This window comes from Dasypus novemcinctus, chromosome X (assembly GCF_030445035.2).
Source record: "Dasypus novemcinctus isolate mDasNov1 chromosome X, mDasNov1.1.hap2, whole genome shotgun sequence".
Taxonomy (NCBI): domain Eukaryota; kingdom Metazoa; phylum Chordata; class Mammalia; order Cingulata; family Dasypodidae; genus Dasypus; species Dasypus novemcinctus.
This window is the reverse complement of record NC_080704.1, coordinates 26,852,809-26,870,482: the sequence shown is the minus strand read 5'-3', so window position 1 is coordinate 26,870,482 and position 17,674 is coordinate 26,852,809. Positions and strand designations below refer to the sequence as shown.

Here is a 17,674-nt window from a genome sequence, read left to right as displayed (position 1 = left end):
AGGCTGCCAAAATGTAGTACCATAAAATGTGTTGGTTTTCACAATATGATTTATCAGGTTAAAAACTTACAGTTCTGTGGGAGAGTATGGGCTATGATGTGGACCATTGACCATGAGGTGCAGCGATGTCCAGAGATATACTTACCAAATGCAATGGATATGTCATGATGATGGGAGAGAGTGTTGCTGGGGAGGGGAGTGGTGGGGTTGAATGGGACCTCATATTTTTTGAATGTAATATTTTTACAAAATGAATTAAAAAAAATAAAAAAAAACTTTAATTTGTAAAAAACAAAAAACACACAAAACAAACAAAAAAAAACCCTTACAGTTCTGAGGCCATGAAAGGGTCCAAAACAAGGCATCATCAGAGATGTTTTCTGTCCGAGCTGCAGCTGTGGACAATCAGGCCCCCCTTTTCCAGGCTTCATTGCTTTCAGCTTCTGGCTAAATTGGCTTCTTCTGCTTCTGGGGTCTTCTCTCTCAGCTTCTGTGTTCCTTTCTGTGTCTGCGGTCTTCTTTCTGTGTCTGCAGTTTTTTATTCCTCCATTTTTAAAGGACTCCAGTAAGAGGATTAAGACCCACCCTGAGTCAAGCCCTAATGAAGTGATCTAATCAAAAGCAAGTTCCCTTAACCGAATCTAATCAAAATGTCCCATCTACAATAGGTTTACATGCACAGGAAAGGATTAACTTTTAAGAACAGAATTTTCTGGGGTCCACAAAAGCTTCAAACTGCCACACATAGTTTACTACTTGTACCTTTCCCATCTTTATCTCTTCTCCACTTAATCACCTGCTGTTACCTTTTGGGAAAGAGCAGTTCACTCCACATTCCTTTTCTTATGTGTTTTTGGTTTTATAAATATGGACAGCTTTACAGATTTGGATGTCATCCTTGCACAGGTACCATGCTAACATTTCACCTGTCATTCTAATTTTAATATATGTGCTACCAAAGTGAGTGCTCATCCCAATCCACTTGACTTTCTTTTCATGTTTCAGACACTAGTCCCTGGGAAGCTCTAACTCCAGGTTACATGAAATTCCTGGGGGCTATAATTCACCAAGATTTAGTAGCCTCTTTCTTCATCAGACTTTAGCTTCTCTGCCCCACAATCTCCAGGGGCATGCTTTAACCCTCCTAAAACTTTTTGTCATTTTCTTGAGGTATGGGGGAAGTAATCTTTGTCCCTCCCTCATGAGGTGAAGAAAATGCCCACCGTATTCACTAGAATTTCTATGTATCTGTATTCCACCTTGAAAAAGATTAATTCTTTGCAGTTGAGGGGGGGGATGCAGTTGGCTCCCAGCATGCCTCTTAATGATCATCTGGCAGGACAACTCCAGCCCCAGCTTTCCTTCCCCTGTCAGTTTGACACTAGTCCTTATATCTTTCTATGTTAGGGGACATAAGTCAAGATTTCTGAAGCTGCCATACATGGGTCAGACATCTTACCTTTATCCTCTAATCCAGGGGTTCTTAACAAGGGGTTTGTGAGCTTGAATTGAATTAAAAAAAAATTCTTGTGGGGACATATTGGTGCGGATGTGATATATTTATTAAATAATACACAGTATAGTGTGGACTTAGTAAGGGGTTCGTGGTTTTCACCTGACTGGCAAAGGGGTCCATTGTGGGTCTCTGTCATGGAAGCTTGAGGACCATAGAGAACCATGTGGCGAGTGAAGGATGGTACAGTGATCTTCTGACTTATGGGAGTCCTTGGGGGACACCCCTGGTGGTGTCCATATACAGGTTACATGGTCAGCACCCAGGGATCCAGGTGACCTTGCACATATGTATTTGACCCTTACCTTCCTTTAAAGGTTGTCAGTAGACAGTTAACTCATCTTCTACAGTTTATTGAGATACAGACTTTTCCGTTCCCTAATCCTGCACAGAATAAACATGCAGAATAGTAAACCTCTCAGTGTTCAAAACATGGAATCCCTTGGGCAGTCAACACCAGCTCCCTTTCACAAAGGAAATAATTCCATATTCCTGAGATATCACTTGTTACTCCTGAAAGTGCTACAAAATTAGGCCCTTAGTTTTGTGATAAAACAGACATCAGAACAAAAGGCTTTGGCATATTAACTCCATTGGAATTATAAACCCCTCCTCCTGAAGACCAATAAGGTCCCAGTGCTTTTTTTTTTTTTAGGTACTGAGGTCAGGGATTGAACCTGGGACCTCATATGTTGGCATGCCGGTGCTCAACCACTTGAGTGGTACCGGCTCCCAGAGCTCTTATTTGTAACATAGAGGTGAGTTTCCTCAATCGGTTACCATGTATGGAATGAACCCTGCCAGTTGTGCTAAATGGGAGGAGTGTCGAACTCTGGGTTATTAACATTGACACCATATTCCAAGTCTGTCTGTCCATGACCACCCTGGTGATAACAGTTGGAGGATCAAGAAGGGCTAGACTCAGTGCTGAGATCCCTGTTTTTCCAACTGATGTTGATATAAAGCCTTCAAAACCACCATTATACCCAGACCTGGCTTGCTGCTAAATAGATAAGTAAGTCTCTGGTAGAAGTTGAGGCCATTCCTTCTCTTGCAGGAACCAGAGGCTTTAAAATACTGGTAAAGTTGTGATGGAGACTTTGGACACTGGAACACAGGTCATGGTGGTGTATAGAAGCCTGTATGGGCATGGTCAAGGGAGCCTGACCCATGTGCCCATATGGATAATGGGAAAAGGATCACTGGTCCCATAACCAGAAGTACCAGACCTCGAGCCCCTACCTTCCTCTAGGGGTTAGTACTAGACATGGACTGTACTAGAGTTATTTCCATATTATAGCAGTGTCAACCACACTGTGTTTTATATGTGGATCCATTGACCTCATCTAATTATACAGTGAAGCCACCTCTGTTCACAACATGTCCAGCAGTGGTCAGCATCATGGGAAGTTTGCTGAACCATTCATTTCTTGTATCATCCCCAGGCAGCAGATACCACTGAAATGTGACTCAGATTCTCAGAAAAGATTGAAAAATATAAGTGTAAAATGAATGCTGACGGGAAGCAGCTGTGGCTCAATTAGTTGGGCTCCCATCTACCATATGGGAGGTCCTGGGTTTGCATCCCGGGGCCTCCTTGTGAAGGCAGGCTTGCCTGCACGCCACGGAGAGCCACTGGCCTGTGAGAGCTGCTGGCCTGCCAGTGCCGTGGAAAGCTGACTCAGCAAGGTGACGCAACAAAAAAAGGGAGACAAGCAAAAACACAGAAGAGCATGCAGTGAATGGACACAGAGAGCAGACAGCAAACAAGCTGCAAGGGGGGAGGGATAAACAAAAATGAATGCTGAGGGGGAAGTGGATGTGGCTCAAGCAATTGAGTTCTCGCCTACCACATGGGAAGTCCTGGGTTTGGTTCTCAGTGCCTCCTGGCGAAGACAGTGAGCTGGCACAACGGGCATGTGTGGTGAGCTGACACTACATGAGGACATGACAAAGAGACACAAAAAGGAAAGACAATGAGAGACACAACAAACCAGGGAGCTGAGGTGGCTCAAATGGTTGAGCACCTCTCTCCCGCATGGGAGGTCCTAGGTTCTGTTCTCAGTGCCTCCTAAAGAGAAGACGAGCAGACACAGAGAGCACACGGTGAATGGATACAGAGAGCAGACAGCCAGTGCAAATGAGGGGGGGAGTAAATAAAAGAAATCTTAAAAAAAAAAAGATGAATGCTTAGGTCCCAGAGGAGAACATTAGGTCCCAGAGGAGAACAAACTTAAGAATATGAATTTGGGCTGTAAATGTGGCATTTCCCCACAGGTAACTTTGATTTATATAGAATGTTTAATTATGAGCTTGGGGCAAGGTTAGGGTGCCCTGACTCCAGGAGGGGAAAAAAATGCCCACCACATGATACCTCACCAAATATTTTTTCCTCCTTTTTCTACCACCACTTTTCATGCCCTTGGGTGTGACAGTTTGAATTTTGTGAATCCCCAAAAACAAAAGATTATGTTTTAAACTAGTCCGTTCCTGTGGGTATGAGACCCATTTGACTGGATTACATTAGTGGAGCATGATTCATGTTGAGTCTCTACCCTCCTGCTGGGTCTGATAAAAGGGAGACACAGAGAGACAGACAGAGGAAAAGGGAACCAGCATATCTGATTGTGCAAGTGAGAGGACTGCAGGAAAACAGACGCCCCTAAGAGGTTCACATTTCCAGATGCTGTGTCCACAGAGCAGCTCAAGAGGAGATGGTGAGCCTGGAGGCGAAGGCTGAGACCTCGGCAGAGATTGACAGCCATCTTGCTTTGCCATATGCCCGGATAACAGAATCAACAGTAGCTGACTTAGGTGAGAAAGCACCCTTATGTTGCTCTGATTTGGAGATTTCACAGCCTTGGAACTGTAAGCTTTACCCCAAATAGATCCCTTTTATAAAAACCAACACATTTCTGGTACTTTGCATTGGCAGCCTTTTGGCAAATTAAAACAGTGGACTAGTGTGGGCAGAACTCATTTTTGTCCAGTGATTGTTAAGATAGCTCAGAACCTCAGTTTAGAACATGGGATCATTGGCATTGATTGTTTTGGTCTTTGGAGTCTTTTCCAAACTCTTATGTAGTGCATCTGTACGTGGACCCTTCAGAGTACATCCCTCTTCAGAGTATGTTACAACCAACCCTGTATGCACAGTGGTTGGGGCATACTGTGTAAGGACTCGTAGTTGGACTGTATATTATATGTGAATTCACTGGTGTTATCCAATCAAACAATAGTGCCACATTTGATCAAATGTGGACAGCTTCATGGGGCATTCTTTGGACCATTCATGGCCCATATCACCCCCAGGCAGCAGGCACCACTGAAAGATGGCATGGAGTTTTAATAAAGACCCTGGAAAAGGAAAGGGAAAACCAGTGCTCAGCTCCCAGGGGAGGTCATGCTTAAGGAAGTTAGTGTGGATCTTAAATGTGCTATTTCCCCAACAGGTATCTCCCATTAAATAGAGTGTATATTTATGATGTGGGGGAGGATGTTAGGAGGCCCAGAGTCAAGAGGAAGAAGAAAATGCCCACCCCAATGCTAACTCTTTCCAAATATATTTTTTCTCCTTTTTTTACTTAAAATATTTATATACCTGGATTGGGTTATTGATGGCTGACTCAGCTTCATAATTTTTTGGCAAGATAATACATAATTTTCACTTTAGAATATGAGGTCCTTGGAATTTATGATTTTAGGTTTTGGAACCTCAGCCATGGGAACCTCTTAAGTGGGGAGACATGATATTTTCCACAATCTTCTGGGCAGGGATTCCAGGATGTGTCTGACTCACAGCACCTTTCCTTACTTCTCCTTAATTTTAGGCACTGTGGTTGTATTTTCTTATCCACTTTGCTTATATTAAACACTCCATTTTATTCTATTCCACAGGCCTGATGGTCACACCAAGCATTAGTGCCTGTGTATTGATTTGCCTCAGAGTTACCCTCAGAGAGGTAGTTTACCTACCCAAAATGATATGGGGGAGGCCCCTCTATTGTTTGCAAATCCTCCTGGAAGGTGGTGTGAGATATCCCTGGTCCCACTATCTGCAGTTTTGTCATTGATACATTGATTCTTTTTCTTGATCTTCACCTTTTCTTGCTGTGTCCTCTTCATATCCCTAGAGATGAAGCTGCCAAAATGGATTTTATGTTAAGTACTTAATTTTCAGATGTTGTTTATATGCTTGTTATGTAACAGGCACTATTATTTGGGTGTTAACACTAACCCAAAAGACATGTTTTGGTCTTTAAAGAGCAAAACTTCTAATGGCATCATGGGAAATATAGAGGATGCTCAACAATCATTTTTCTATGTGATATGTGCTCTGTATTTCGTGAAGGAATAGTGTAGGCTGCTGTGAGGCCATTAAAAGGAGTAATGGGAACTCCTAGTGCTTCTAGTAGTCTATATGTGGGCAATGCACCCTCTATAGATTGGGGATGAATATATCTATATTTCCTTTGCAAAATGACACTGGTACCCAGATGCTTGTCATGATGCAAAATGTATGCACAGGTTTGTCAGTGACGTTGGTGGGTTAGCTGGTATTTCTCCCATAGATGTGGGCAGAGGCCTATAGAGTCTGCTCACTTACTGTGTTCTAGGAGAGGAAGAAGAATACACCTGGTATACAATAGCACATTGGGTGAAGTGGACTTGGCCCAGTGGTTAGGGCGTCTGCCTACCACATGGGAGGTCCGCGGTTCAAACCCCGGGCCTCCTTGACCCGTGTGGAGCTGGCCCATGCGCAGTGCTGATGCGCGCAAGGAGTGCCATGCCACGCAGGGGTGTCCTCCGCTTTGGGGAGCCCCATGTGCAAGGAATGCACCCCATAAGGAGAGCCGCCCAGTGTGAAAGAAAGTGTAGCCTGCCCAAGAATGGCGCCACACACACGGGAGAGCTGACACAACAAGACAATGCAACAAAAAGAAACACAGATTCCTGGTGCTGCTGATAAGGATAGAAGCGGTCACAGAGAAACACATAGCGAATGGACACAGAGAGCAGACAACTGGTGGGGGGCGGGAAGGGGAGAGAAATAAATAAATAAATAAATCTTAAAAAAAAAATAGCACATTGGAGTGTGGGGTTGAATTAGGCTCTCCCTGATCTGGTATGCCATTATGGGCAGGTTAGGAGAAAGGCTTACTGGATTCTGGAAGTGCAGTGAGGACCAAGTTATGTGAGAGAAGCCTCCCTGGAATATATTAGCCTATCTCTCTTCTATATAGTGTGCAAGAGTGGTGACAAAAGGTAAACCCTATTGTCCAACCTGTGCTGGGTTGATTGGACCAGGTTAGGAGAAAGTCAGATACTAGGGGAAAGTCTGATAGTGTATCTTAACTGTTATAAAATGTTTGGAGGGTTAGGCAGTAATGGGAAGATTTGAAATCACTTATCCTATTGGTGCCTTGTTCTTACTTAAAGTACATTTGTTGGGACCCAGGGAATGGCTGAAAATATGTGGAAACCAGTGCTTACATAGGTCAGTTCTTCCTCCTATTTATTTACTGAGCATCCGTGTGAAGAGAATACCTGGTCTCCTGGAATCTTGGTGTTGTGGCGTCTATGTAAAAAAAATATGGTCTCAAATCTTTTCAGTTAGCAACCTAGACATTTCATAAACTGAGAACCTCGGACCAACTGATAACATTTCTGATTGTGTAACATTTTAGTGCTATAAAACACTTTGTAACTCTCTTTAAATTCTAACATTCTCCAGTCTGCATTAAATATTCTGGTCTTATAATATTTTATTTCTGCCTTAGGGTTTAGGCTTTTTAATGTATTTTTGCCCTGAATTAAGTGTTAATTTGATAGAAACTCTGCTTTTAAAATCATCACTTACTGGGTTCTAATAAATTAAAAATTGAACTTGAAAAACAAACAAACAAAAAATTATGTGGTCTGTGTATAAAATTGTCTGAAAGCATCCCATAAAGTACCTTAAGTAAAAGGGAAAAAACTTGAAGAGATTTTGTCATTGGGAGGCCTTTGAACCAATTAATTGCATGCACTGTGTGATATAATGTTATGTAGTTGGTATTGAAATGTGTTCCTGTTTGTATTGGAAATGTTATAATGTGTCAGAGAAAAATTCCTTTGATGTCAAGTTTTCTTGTACCTTATTGATTGGCTCTTTAAGGGAGTCATCCTCTATGGCCTTGACTTTTTGCTATTAAGGGAGACCTATAATCCCAAACAAGATACAAGGACTACTTTTTAATGATGATACATGAAATAATGTGTGTTCCCCAAACAGAATCTCTTGGGCAGTCCTTTGTTTCACACAGTAAAAACTTTATATTGCTGAGGCAACACTTCTAATTCCTAGAAATTGTTGGAAAATTTGGCCCATTTTTGTTAAGGTGTTAGTGGTAATACTACACCAAGCTTTGTTCTACCTGTTTTTGACTGCTTGAGCCCATGGGACTTTAATCCTCTACCTCTTGAAGGCTGATCAGGACACAGTACAATTTTGAAACAATATAGGCAGAACCCTACAGACCAGGTAGGACATGGAACTGGGTTGGCAATAGCAGACCTCATTGCCGAAGTGTTTGATGACAGTAGCCCGTGTGATCCTTGACCTTTTTCCCTGAGACCCCTGCTGAGTTACATGGATGGTTTGAGGGTTTGAGTTAGACTTAGATGTTAAGAATCCCCTGTATCTGAGAAAAGCATTCTCTGGTCATTGCCAGCACTTCTGTTTCACAGGGAATGTGAATTTGCTTCCCTATGATTGGTAGCTATGACCACAGATAAAATAATTCCTGCTGATCAATGGCTGTTATATAGAGAAATAGTCCATTCCTACCACAGAGGGGGATGAAGAGACTTTGCAGTAGTTTTGGGGAAAAGCCCAATGAGACTACTCATGCCTGATACTTCAGTTACCAGATATGGGAGAAGTCCCAGATGTGCTGGATGGAAAGGAAATGGGACAAATCAACAAACGGGATCTCACTAGATTGTGCCAACCCCAACAGGTATCCATAAATTTGTGTAGGATGCCAGGTTGGGGAAGGGCAGGTGAAAGGAGATGTGTATACTGATGAAGGAAATAACAGAGGCAGTGGTGCTTAAAAATCTCTACCACCCTATTAGCCCTGTGTGGCTGTTAAAAAAATAATCATACATGATGATTATCTGATCAATGAATCCAGGTGATCAGAGCATATTTGCCTTCCCATGGTCCTGATTACAATACATGTTCACCATGCTGCCAAAAAAGCAACCTAAACTTTCCTAGGATTTCTCACAAGTGGATTGGCAGAGATGTAAAAAAATGTTACATGGATGACATTTTTCTAATGCCATGGTCTATGGACAGTGCAGCATCTGACTTCTGCCTTAGATAGATGGTGTCATATCTTAGTAACCAGGAATGGGAGATTAACCCTGACAAGTTTCAGGGACCATCTACCCAAGTAACCTTCTTAGGAAGCATGTTGCTGATGCCCAGAGAACAATCCCTGATCCTTAAAGCAAAAAACAACTGATGGCATTAGTTTCTTCAAAAAACAAAAGGAGATTCAGGATAGGATAGGATTGTTCAGTGTTAGATGCACTTCCTACCTCATGTAAGGACCCTGCTCAGCACATTGCATAAGAATACCTGATATGCGGTCAATTTTATCAAAAACATTCCTAGAGATATCCAATAAGATATATAACCTTTTCTCTTGATCCATTTATCAGTGCAGAGACTTTGGGTGAGTGTGCCAGTGTGACATTTAAGCAGACTGAAGCCTTTGGAAAAAGATGTGGCCACTACAGGCAGTGGCACCGTATTGGTTTTATTCTATTATTGCCTGAATCTGCCACTTGGTATATCACCTTCCCAAGACTATTGCCGGCCAGTTAGTGAGTGACTAACTGTGGGTTTTGAGACAGTATACAGCAAAAGCAGGATTTGTTGTGACCTGAATGACATCCCTGTTGTGGGATGTGTCAGAAATAAGAATACCAACAAAATGGGTAATGCATCAGCATCCATGTTTAAGTGGGAATTGTATATCTAGGAAACAATGAATCATGCATTAATCATGGCTCGGAGCCACAGGAGAAAATGTCCAGTCACCCTCCAGGTGGGGATATCTTAGAAGCAGGGACTTAGATAGCACCTTGGCCTTCATGGTCCCATTAGATAAGCTAAAGTCTGATGGGGTTTAGTGAGCTGAAGAAATTGTGCAATCCCAATGAAAAGTACGTACAACTGTGCCTTGAAATGGGTACTATTCTCTGAGAATATGAGCTGTGGTGCTTGACCTGGAAAGAACCCCCAAAATACCCCCGTTGCTACTCATGAGCTGCCAGTATGTCCCAATTGCTGGAAATGGGATGACTGGATGATCAAGTCTTTGCCCCTGGGGAGAGAAAAATTTTCAGCAGATTTTACTAATCTGCAGCTCTTGTCATGGCACATGTGGATACCCATGGATAAGGACACTGGGAGGATGAAAATCAATGGAATCAACCGTCTCATTTGACCTGTGCTGTCCATGTAAGGGCCATGGCCACCTGGTTAGACAATCCCACAGAACAAGATCATCCATCTACAACTCAGGTCTTGGACCCCAAATAAGCCCTAGTCATTCCAGCAACCAAGGCTCAGGAAGCCTGGCATATGTGCCCAGAGTGCTAGCTGCACAGTCATATGGAAGAGGGATCTCGTCCCATGGCTAGATATATCAGACCTGGAGTCATACCCTCCTCACAGGGCACAGCTGGGCATGGACTATAGTCAGTCTTTTATCAGAATATGGTACTGCCAATCCCAGTATGGGATTATTGTGCAAGGACTCTTAATTGGACTGTATTTTGTATGTGGATTCATCCACCACATCAATTAAGACAATGGTTACACCTTTGTAGCAATAACTATCCAATCCAACAGTGGGCAGCTATCTGGGACATTTGCTGGACTGTTCATGCTCCGTAACATCCTTAGGCAGCAGCCACCATTGAAAGTTTAGCTCAGATTCTTAAAGTAGAGACTGAAAAATATAATTGAACAATTCATGCTCAGATCTCAGTGCAACATATCTAAGTGTGGTATTTCCCCCGCAGGTACCTTCCATTTAAATAGAATGTTTAATTATGAGATAGGGTGGGAGGAAGGAGTCCTCAACCTTAGAGGAGGAAGAAAAATACCTACTACACTGACAAGTCACCAAAAAATTTCCCCCTATTCTTCCATCTCAATTTTCATATCCCAGAGATGGGTAGTGAACTAATGCCATCAGAAATACTTTTGGATGGGTTTTTCGCAAGATAGCTCAGGTCTCAATTTAGAATTGGGATCCTGGGTACTTATTGTTTTGGCTTTGATGCCTCTGCTAAAACCCTTACATTGGAGGATATGTTACTTTCCACATCCTTTTTAAGGCTGGGCTTTAGCGATATGTCTGACCCATAGCACCTTCTCTCCCTACACACTTCATTGTAGGCACTGCGGGTGCATATCCTTATCACTCGCCCCTTGTTTCTAGGCCACAGTCCTGAGGCTCCCAAGTGCTAGTGCCTGTGTACTGTTGTTGTCTCAGAGTTATTCTCATAGATGAGGCTTATGTGCCCAGAACAACTGTTATGTACATTGGGCATGAAACCATCTCCTGATTGTGCTTTAGGGCACAGCTTTTGGAGTCAGGTACTGTCAGTTCTAATATTAATTCTGCCACGTATTGGTCCTGTGGCCTTGGGAGATATATTTAATCTCTGTATACCTCAGTTTCTTCATCTGTAGAGGGGAGATATGCCAATACCTTCCATATGTGGTGAAGCTGAAACAAACTGATAAATATAAAGCCTTAGTCAGCCCCTGAAAACTCTATTCTACATGTTCTTATTAAGGCAGTCTTGTATTCTCCACTCTCCATTGGAAACCCCAACCCCAAATCCTTTTTATCCAGTGTGGGCAAAAAATATTTAATATTGATAATTTGCTATGATGTTTTAAACTTTCAAAGTTTTTTTTGGAATAGAAAATAGCCACACACGTAAGTGTTTTCTTATAAAACACAGTCTTAAAAAATTAATGATGATCTTTGTGATAAGTCTTAGTGGTAAGTCCTGTCTTATTTTTTCACATAGTATTAATTATATTCTTATGCTCTATTTAGGATTGCATTAAGAACCGGTATTTCTCAAACAGTATTACCTATATTATATATACATTACCTATACTATAGCTATATAAATCCCATATGCAGCAAAGGCGAACAGTCTTCACAGTGCCCTTTCACCTCATTGAAGTTGAAGCTGCTCCTTTCAGTATTTTCCACTTCAATGTGAAGTAGATTGGTAACATTTCATTGGTGGTTTCATTATGTGTTTTTAAAAAAAATGTCTTTGTCTTTATTTTTTAATGTTACATTAAAAAAAATATGGGGTTCCCATATATTCTCCCACCCCCCTTACTCCACTCCACCCATAACAGCAACCTCCTCCAACATCATGGAACTTTCATTGCTCTTGGTGAATACATCTCTGAGCACTGCTGCACCACATGGTCAGTGGTCCATATTATAGTTTACACTCTCCCCCATTCCATCCAGTGGGCCATGGGAGAACATACAGTGTTCAGTAACTGTCCTGGCAGTACCACTCAGGACAACTCCAAGTCCTGAAAATGCCCCCACATCACATCTCTTCTTCCCACTCCCCATCCTCAGTAGCTACCATGGCCACTTTCTTCATCTCAATGATACATTTACTTCCATTACTAATCACAGTAGTTCCACAATAGAATATCAGTAAGTCCACTCTAATCCATACTCTATTCCTCCATTCTGTGGACCCTGGGATGGTGATGTCCACTCTACCTCTGTATCGAGAGGGTGCTTAGATTCCACTTGGATGATGGATGCAATTCTTCTATTTGCAGTTGCATCTTGGCTCCCTGATATGGTGGTTGACCTTCTTCATCTCCCTGTTAGCTGGCTGGGGTAAGTCCAATAAACCAGAGGGTAGGAGTTGCAAGTCTGTTGAGGCTCAGGGCCTGGCTGTCACATGGAGAGTCCAGAGATTCAGGTCCCCTGAGTATACACTAAACCCCAGTGCCAACCACAGGTCCAGTAAAAGTGACAGAAGAGGCATGTGTAGAAAGATCACATCTGAATCCAACTTCATCACACTCAGGAACACAAACACCAACGTAGGGCCAACTGACATGGCACTGAACTCCAGAGCCATCTGCCATGACCATAGAACCTGTGGGTCTCTGTAGCCCTCAGGAGAACCAGTCTTTGGGGTTGTATCTACTTTGACTGTCTCTGGGACCCTGCTGAGGTGTGTGTAAGTGTGACCCCTCTGATGACCTCCCAACTCTTTTTTGGAGACTCATAGCCATATAAACTCATTTGTCCTTTCCATTTCCCCCTTTTATTCAACGTTAAAAAGCAGTTTTTAACACATGATCCTACATGTAGGCTGAGATATTCTGCTGGTCTGAGTTGACCCTTTTATTCAAGGTCTTTTTCTAGTTACATCATCAACTGGCACTTGGTAGTAATTCCTCGGCATCAGGGAGGCTCATCCCTGGGGTCATGTCCCACGCTGGGGGGAAGGCAATGCATTTACATGCTGAGTTTGGCTTCGAGACTGGCCATATTTGAGCAGCATGGCGGCTCTCAGGAGGTAACTCCTAGGCACCCTGCAGCTCTAGGCCTAGTTCATATTTCAGGTGCACAGGTTCATAAGCATAGTCATCGGTATCAAGGGCTCATTGTTGCACCATCTTTCTTTATTGGTCTTTGCCATTGCACTTGGGGGATTGTTGCTGTTCCATTGGGGAATGTGATATTGCTCCCCTGGCTAGCAACTCAGCACTTTCCTTAGTTGTTTTTAACTGTAACCACTGTGAAAATATCCAAACATTTTTATGTACCCTGTATACATGCCCTGGAGAACTCCCTCCCAACCATGTGCCCCCTATCAATAACACCCCACACCAGTGTTCCTCCCCTGCCATAGTCGAACCTTTATGTGGTCCAAAACTTCAAAAAGGGAGCCTATTATATTCCCAGGTTCCATTAATAGTAAAATGGAATATAGTGATGGGTTTGAAGGTTAGATATAGAATACATACTAATTTAGAAAAATTAAATAAGGTAAAAATAAATTGGGGTATCAAAAAAATGAAAAAAATGAAAAATCTTTGTTTTTGACATTTTTCATTTCATCACTGCTATAGGTGTTGCCCTGTATGTACAGTGGCAAGGCAGTTCTTCCATTTCTTCCTCAGTGTCTACATCTTTCACAAAAGTTTTAGATCACAGTAATTCACATATACAATTATGGTATTCCCAAATATCCAACATTAAACACTTTGTCCCTTCCCCAACAATGATCTTTTTACACGTTCATATTATATTTGCTGCAGCTGATGTACAGATATTGAAACAATAGCTTTCAAACATGGTTTCATTTGTGCTTACATTATGGTTTATATTTTAGATTATACAATTTTCTAAATTTTTAGTTATCTTATGTTTTACATTATGGTTTACATTTTAACCTATAGACTTTTATACAATTTTGGTGTAATTTAACATGTCCTATATCCATCATTGCATTATCTTGTGGAACACCTTCATTGCCCCACAGTTACACTGATTCCGTCTATTTGATACCTCTTTCCCCCTCCCCTCAGGACCCACAGTGACAATCAATCTTCCTTACTTGAAGGCCCTTATTCAAAGATACTTGCAACAATGTTGAGGGCTTGACATACTCAACTGCCCTAACCCATTGGGAGTCATCAATTCTCTTGAGAGATACAATTGCCTCTATTTGAGAACATCAGTCCTACCTGGGATGTGGGTATACCTTCACTCTCATTGTATGGGTCTCCACTCAATGATATAACCCACTATGACAAAATGAGCACTCACATACCCCTAGAAGCCTGCCCTGTGTCAGATGCCCCCCCTTAAGCATCTTAAACAGGTAACCTTCCTTATTATATTTTCTAAAGAGTTTTCTCAACATTATAGTTTCAACCACATACCTGAGAAATCTCCTATGTTCAAATGTTCCTTCCACCCTCCCACCAATTTCTTGGGCCATCTGACCCATCCTCCCATCCCTAGCGCCCCTTGAGCCCGCAAGACCCCACCCAAAGGTATCCCTATGCCCCTATTTTATCCCTTCCCTCTACAAATACTTACCTCCAGCTTATAGATTTCACCCATGTAGGTGTCAGCTCGCAACCTTCCTCTAGCCCCCAACTTCCTTTAAGCCTATCTGAGGCAGCTTGGTTTACTTATTTCATATCAGAGAAGTCATGTAGTAGTCCTTCAATGCCTGGGTTGCTTCACTCAACATAAGGTCCTCAAGATTCATCCATGTTATCCCATGTATTTGTACTGTATTCGTTCTTATAGCTGAGAAGTATTCCATTGTATGTATATACCACATTTTATTTATCTATTCATCTGTTGATGTGCATTTGAGTTGATTCCAACTTTTGGCAATAGTGAATAGTGCTGCTATGAACATTGGTGTGCATATATCATTGTGTCCTTGTTTTCTGTTCTACTGGGTATATACCCAGCAGTGGAATTGCTGGGTCATATGGCAAATCAATAGCTAGTTTTTTGAGAAACCACCAAACTGTCCGCCAGAATGGCTGGATCCTTTTGCATTCCCACCAGCAGTGGATGAGTGTTCCCATTCCTCCACATCCTCTCCAGCACTTGTAGTCTTCTGTTTTTTGATAGCTGCCAGTCTAATGGGAGTAAGATGGTATCTCATTGTAGTTTTGATTTGCATTTCCCTAATAGCTAGTGATTTTGAGCATTTTTTCATGTGCTTTTTAGCCATTTGTAATTCTTTGGAGAAGTGTCTATTCAAATCTTTTCCCCATTTTTTAAATGGGTTGTTTGTCTTTTTATTTTTGAAATATAGGAGTTCTTTATATATGCAGAATATAAGTCTCCTGTCAGATACATGGTTACCAAATATTTTCTTTCATTGTGTAGGCTCTCTTTTCACTTTCTTGACAAACTCCTTTGAGGTGCAGAAGGCTTTAATTTTGAGGAAGTCCCGTTTATCTATTTGTTCTTTGGTTGCTTGTGCTTTTGGTGTGAATTTCATAAAGCCATTTCCTATTACAAGTTCCTGTAGATGCTTCCCTACATTGCTTTCCAAGGTCTTTATGGTCTTGGCTCTTACATTTAGGTCTTTGATCCATCTTGAGTTGATTTTTGTATAAGGTGTAAGATGGTAATCCTCTTTCATTCTTTTACATATCAATATCCAGTTCTCCAGGCACCATTTGTTAAAGAGGCCATTCTCTCCCAGTTAAATGTGGCTATGGTGGCCTTGTCAAATATCATACGACTGTATATATGAGGATCTATATTAGAAGTCTCAATTCAGTTCCATTGTTCAGTGTGTCTATCCTTGTGCCAATAACATGCTGTTTTCACTCCTGTAGCTTTGTAGTATGTTTTGAAATCGGGTAGTGTAATTCCTCCAATTTTGTTTTTTCTTTTTCAATATGTCTTTGGCCATTCAGGGCCTCTTTCCTTTCCAAATAAATTTCATAGTTTTTTCGTTCATTAAAGAACGCTGTGTTGATTTTTATTCTGATTGCATTGAATCTGTAGATCAATTTTGGTAGGATAGACATCTTAGTAATATTTAGTCTTCCTATCCATGAACAGGGAATATTCTTCCATTTATTTAGTTCTTCTTTGATTTCCTTGAATGGTGTTGTGTAGTTTTCTGTGTATGAGTCTTTTACATCTTTAGTTAAATTTATTCCTAAGTATTTGATTTTTTAATTTACTATTGTAAATGGTATTTTTTTCTTGATTTCCTCCTCAGATTGCTCATTATTGGTGTACAGAAATGCTACTGATTTTTGCACATTGATCTTATAACCTGCAACTTTACTGAACTCATTTATAAATTCTAGAAGCTTTGTAGTAGACTTCTCAGGGTTTTCTTTTTTTAAAAATTTTATTTTATTTATTCATTTTTTAAAAAAATTGCATTCAGAAAATATGAGGTCCCCATTCACCCCCACCGCCTCCACCCCACTACTCCCCCCACAGTAACACTCTCCCCCATTATCATGACATATCCACTGCATCTGGTGAGTACATCTCTGGGCATCGCTGCACCCCATGGCCAGTGGTCCACACCATAGCCCACACTCTCCCACGTTCCATCCAGTGGGCCATGGCAATTGTCCCTGCAGCACCACCCAGGACAATTCCAAGTCCCAATAATGCCTCCATATCTCATCTCTTCCTCTCATTCCCCGCACCCAGCAGCCACCATGGCCACTTTTTCCACACACAATGCCACATTTTCTCGATTATTAACCACAATAGTTCATGAATAGAATATCATTAAGTCCACTCTAATCCTTACTGTATTCCTCCATCCTGTGGACCTTGGCTTGGTTGTGTCCATTCCACATCTGTGTCAAGAGGGGGCTTAGATTCCACATGGATACTGGATGCAATCCTCCTGCTTTCAGTTGTAGGCACTCTAGGCTCCGTGGTATGGTGGTTGACATTCTTCAACTCCATATTAGCTGAGTGGGGTAAGTCCAATAAATCAGAGTGTAGGAGCTGAAGTCTGCTGAGGCTCAGGGCCTGGCTATCATATTGTCAGTCCAGAGATTCAAATCCCCTAGATATATCTTTAACCCCAGCACCAACTACAATTCCAGTAAAGTAGCATGAAAGGCTTGTGAAAAGAAATCCCATCTGAGTCCAGCTCCATCATATAGAAACACCAGCTCCAAAGAAGGGCCAACTGACATGGCAGTGAACTCCATCTGCCATGACCATAGAACCTGCGGGTCTCTTTAGCCCTCAAAAGAACCAATACCTGGGGTTGTCTCTACTTTATCTGTTTCTGAGACTCTGCTCAGGTGTGCATAAGGGCAATCCTTCTGACAACCTCCAGACTCTTTTTTAGAGACTCATAGCCATATAAACTCATTTGTCCTTTCCATTTCCCCCTTACTTTAGGTCAAACAGCATTTTTAACTCCTGTTATTATATGTAGACAGGGATATTCTGCTGGTCTGCATTGAACCTTTAATTCAAAGTCATTTTCTAGTTACATCATCAGCTGGTACTTAGTAGTGATCCCTCGGTGCCAGGGAGGCTCATCCCCGGGTGT

The 17,674-nt window shown here is 41.8% G+C and overlaps 1 non-coding gene across 1 annotated transcript; it reads right to left on the bottom strand.

The window, feature by feature from the left end:
- Nucleotides 1-861: 861 nt before the first annotated feature.
- Nucleotides 862-968, bottom strand: LOC111760549 (U6 spliceosomal RNA). The gene has a single exon (XR_002794201.1). It is a non-coding gene; the product is annotated as a U6 spliceosomal RNA (small nuclear RNA).
- Between the last annotated feature and the right edge of the window lie 16,706 nt (nucleotides 969-17,674).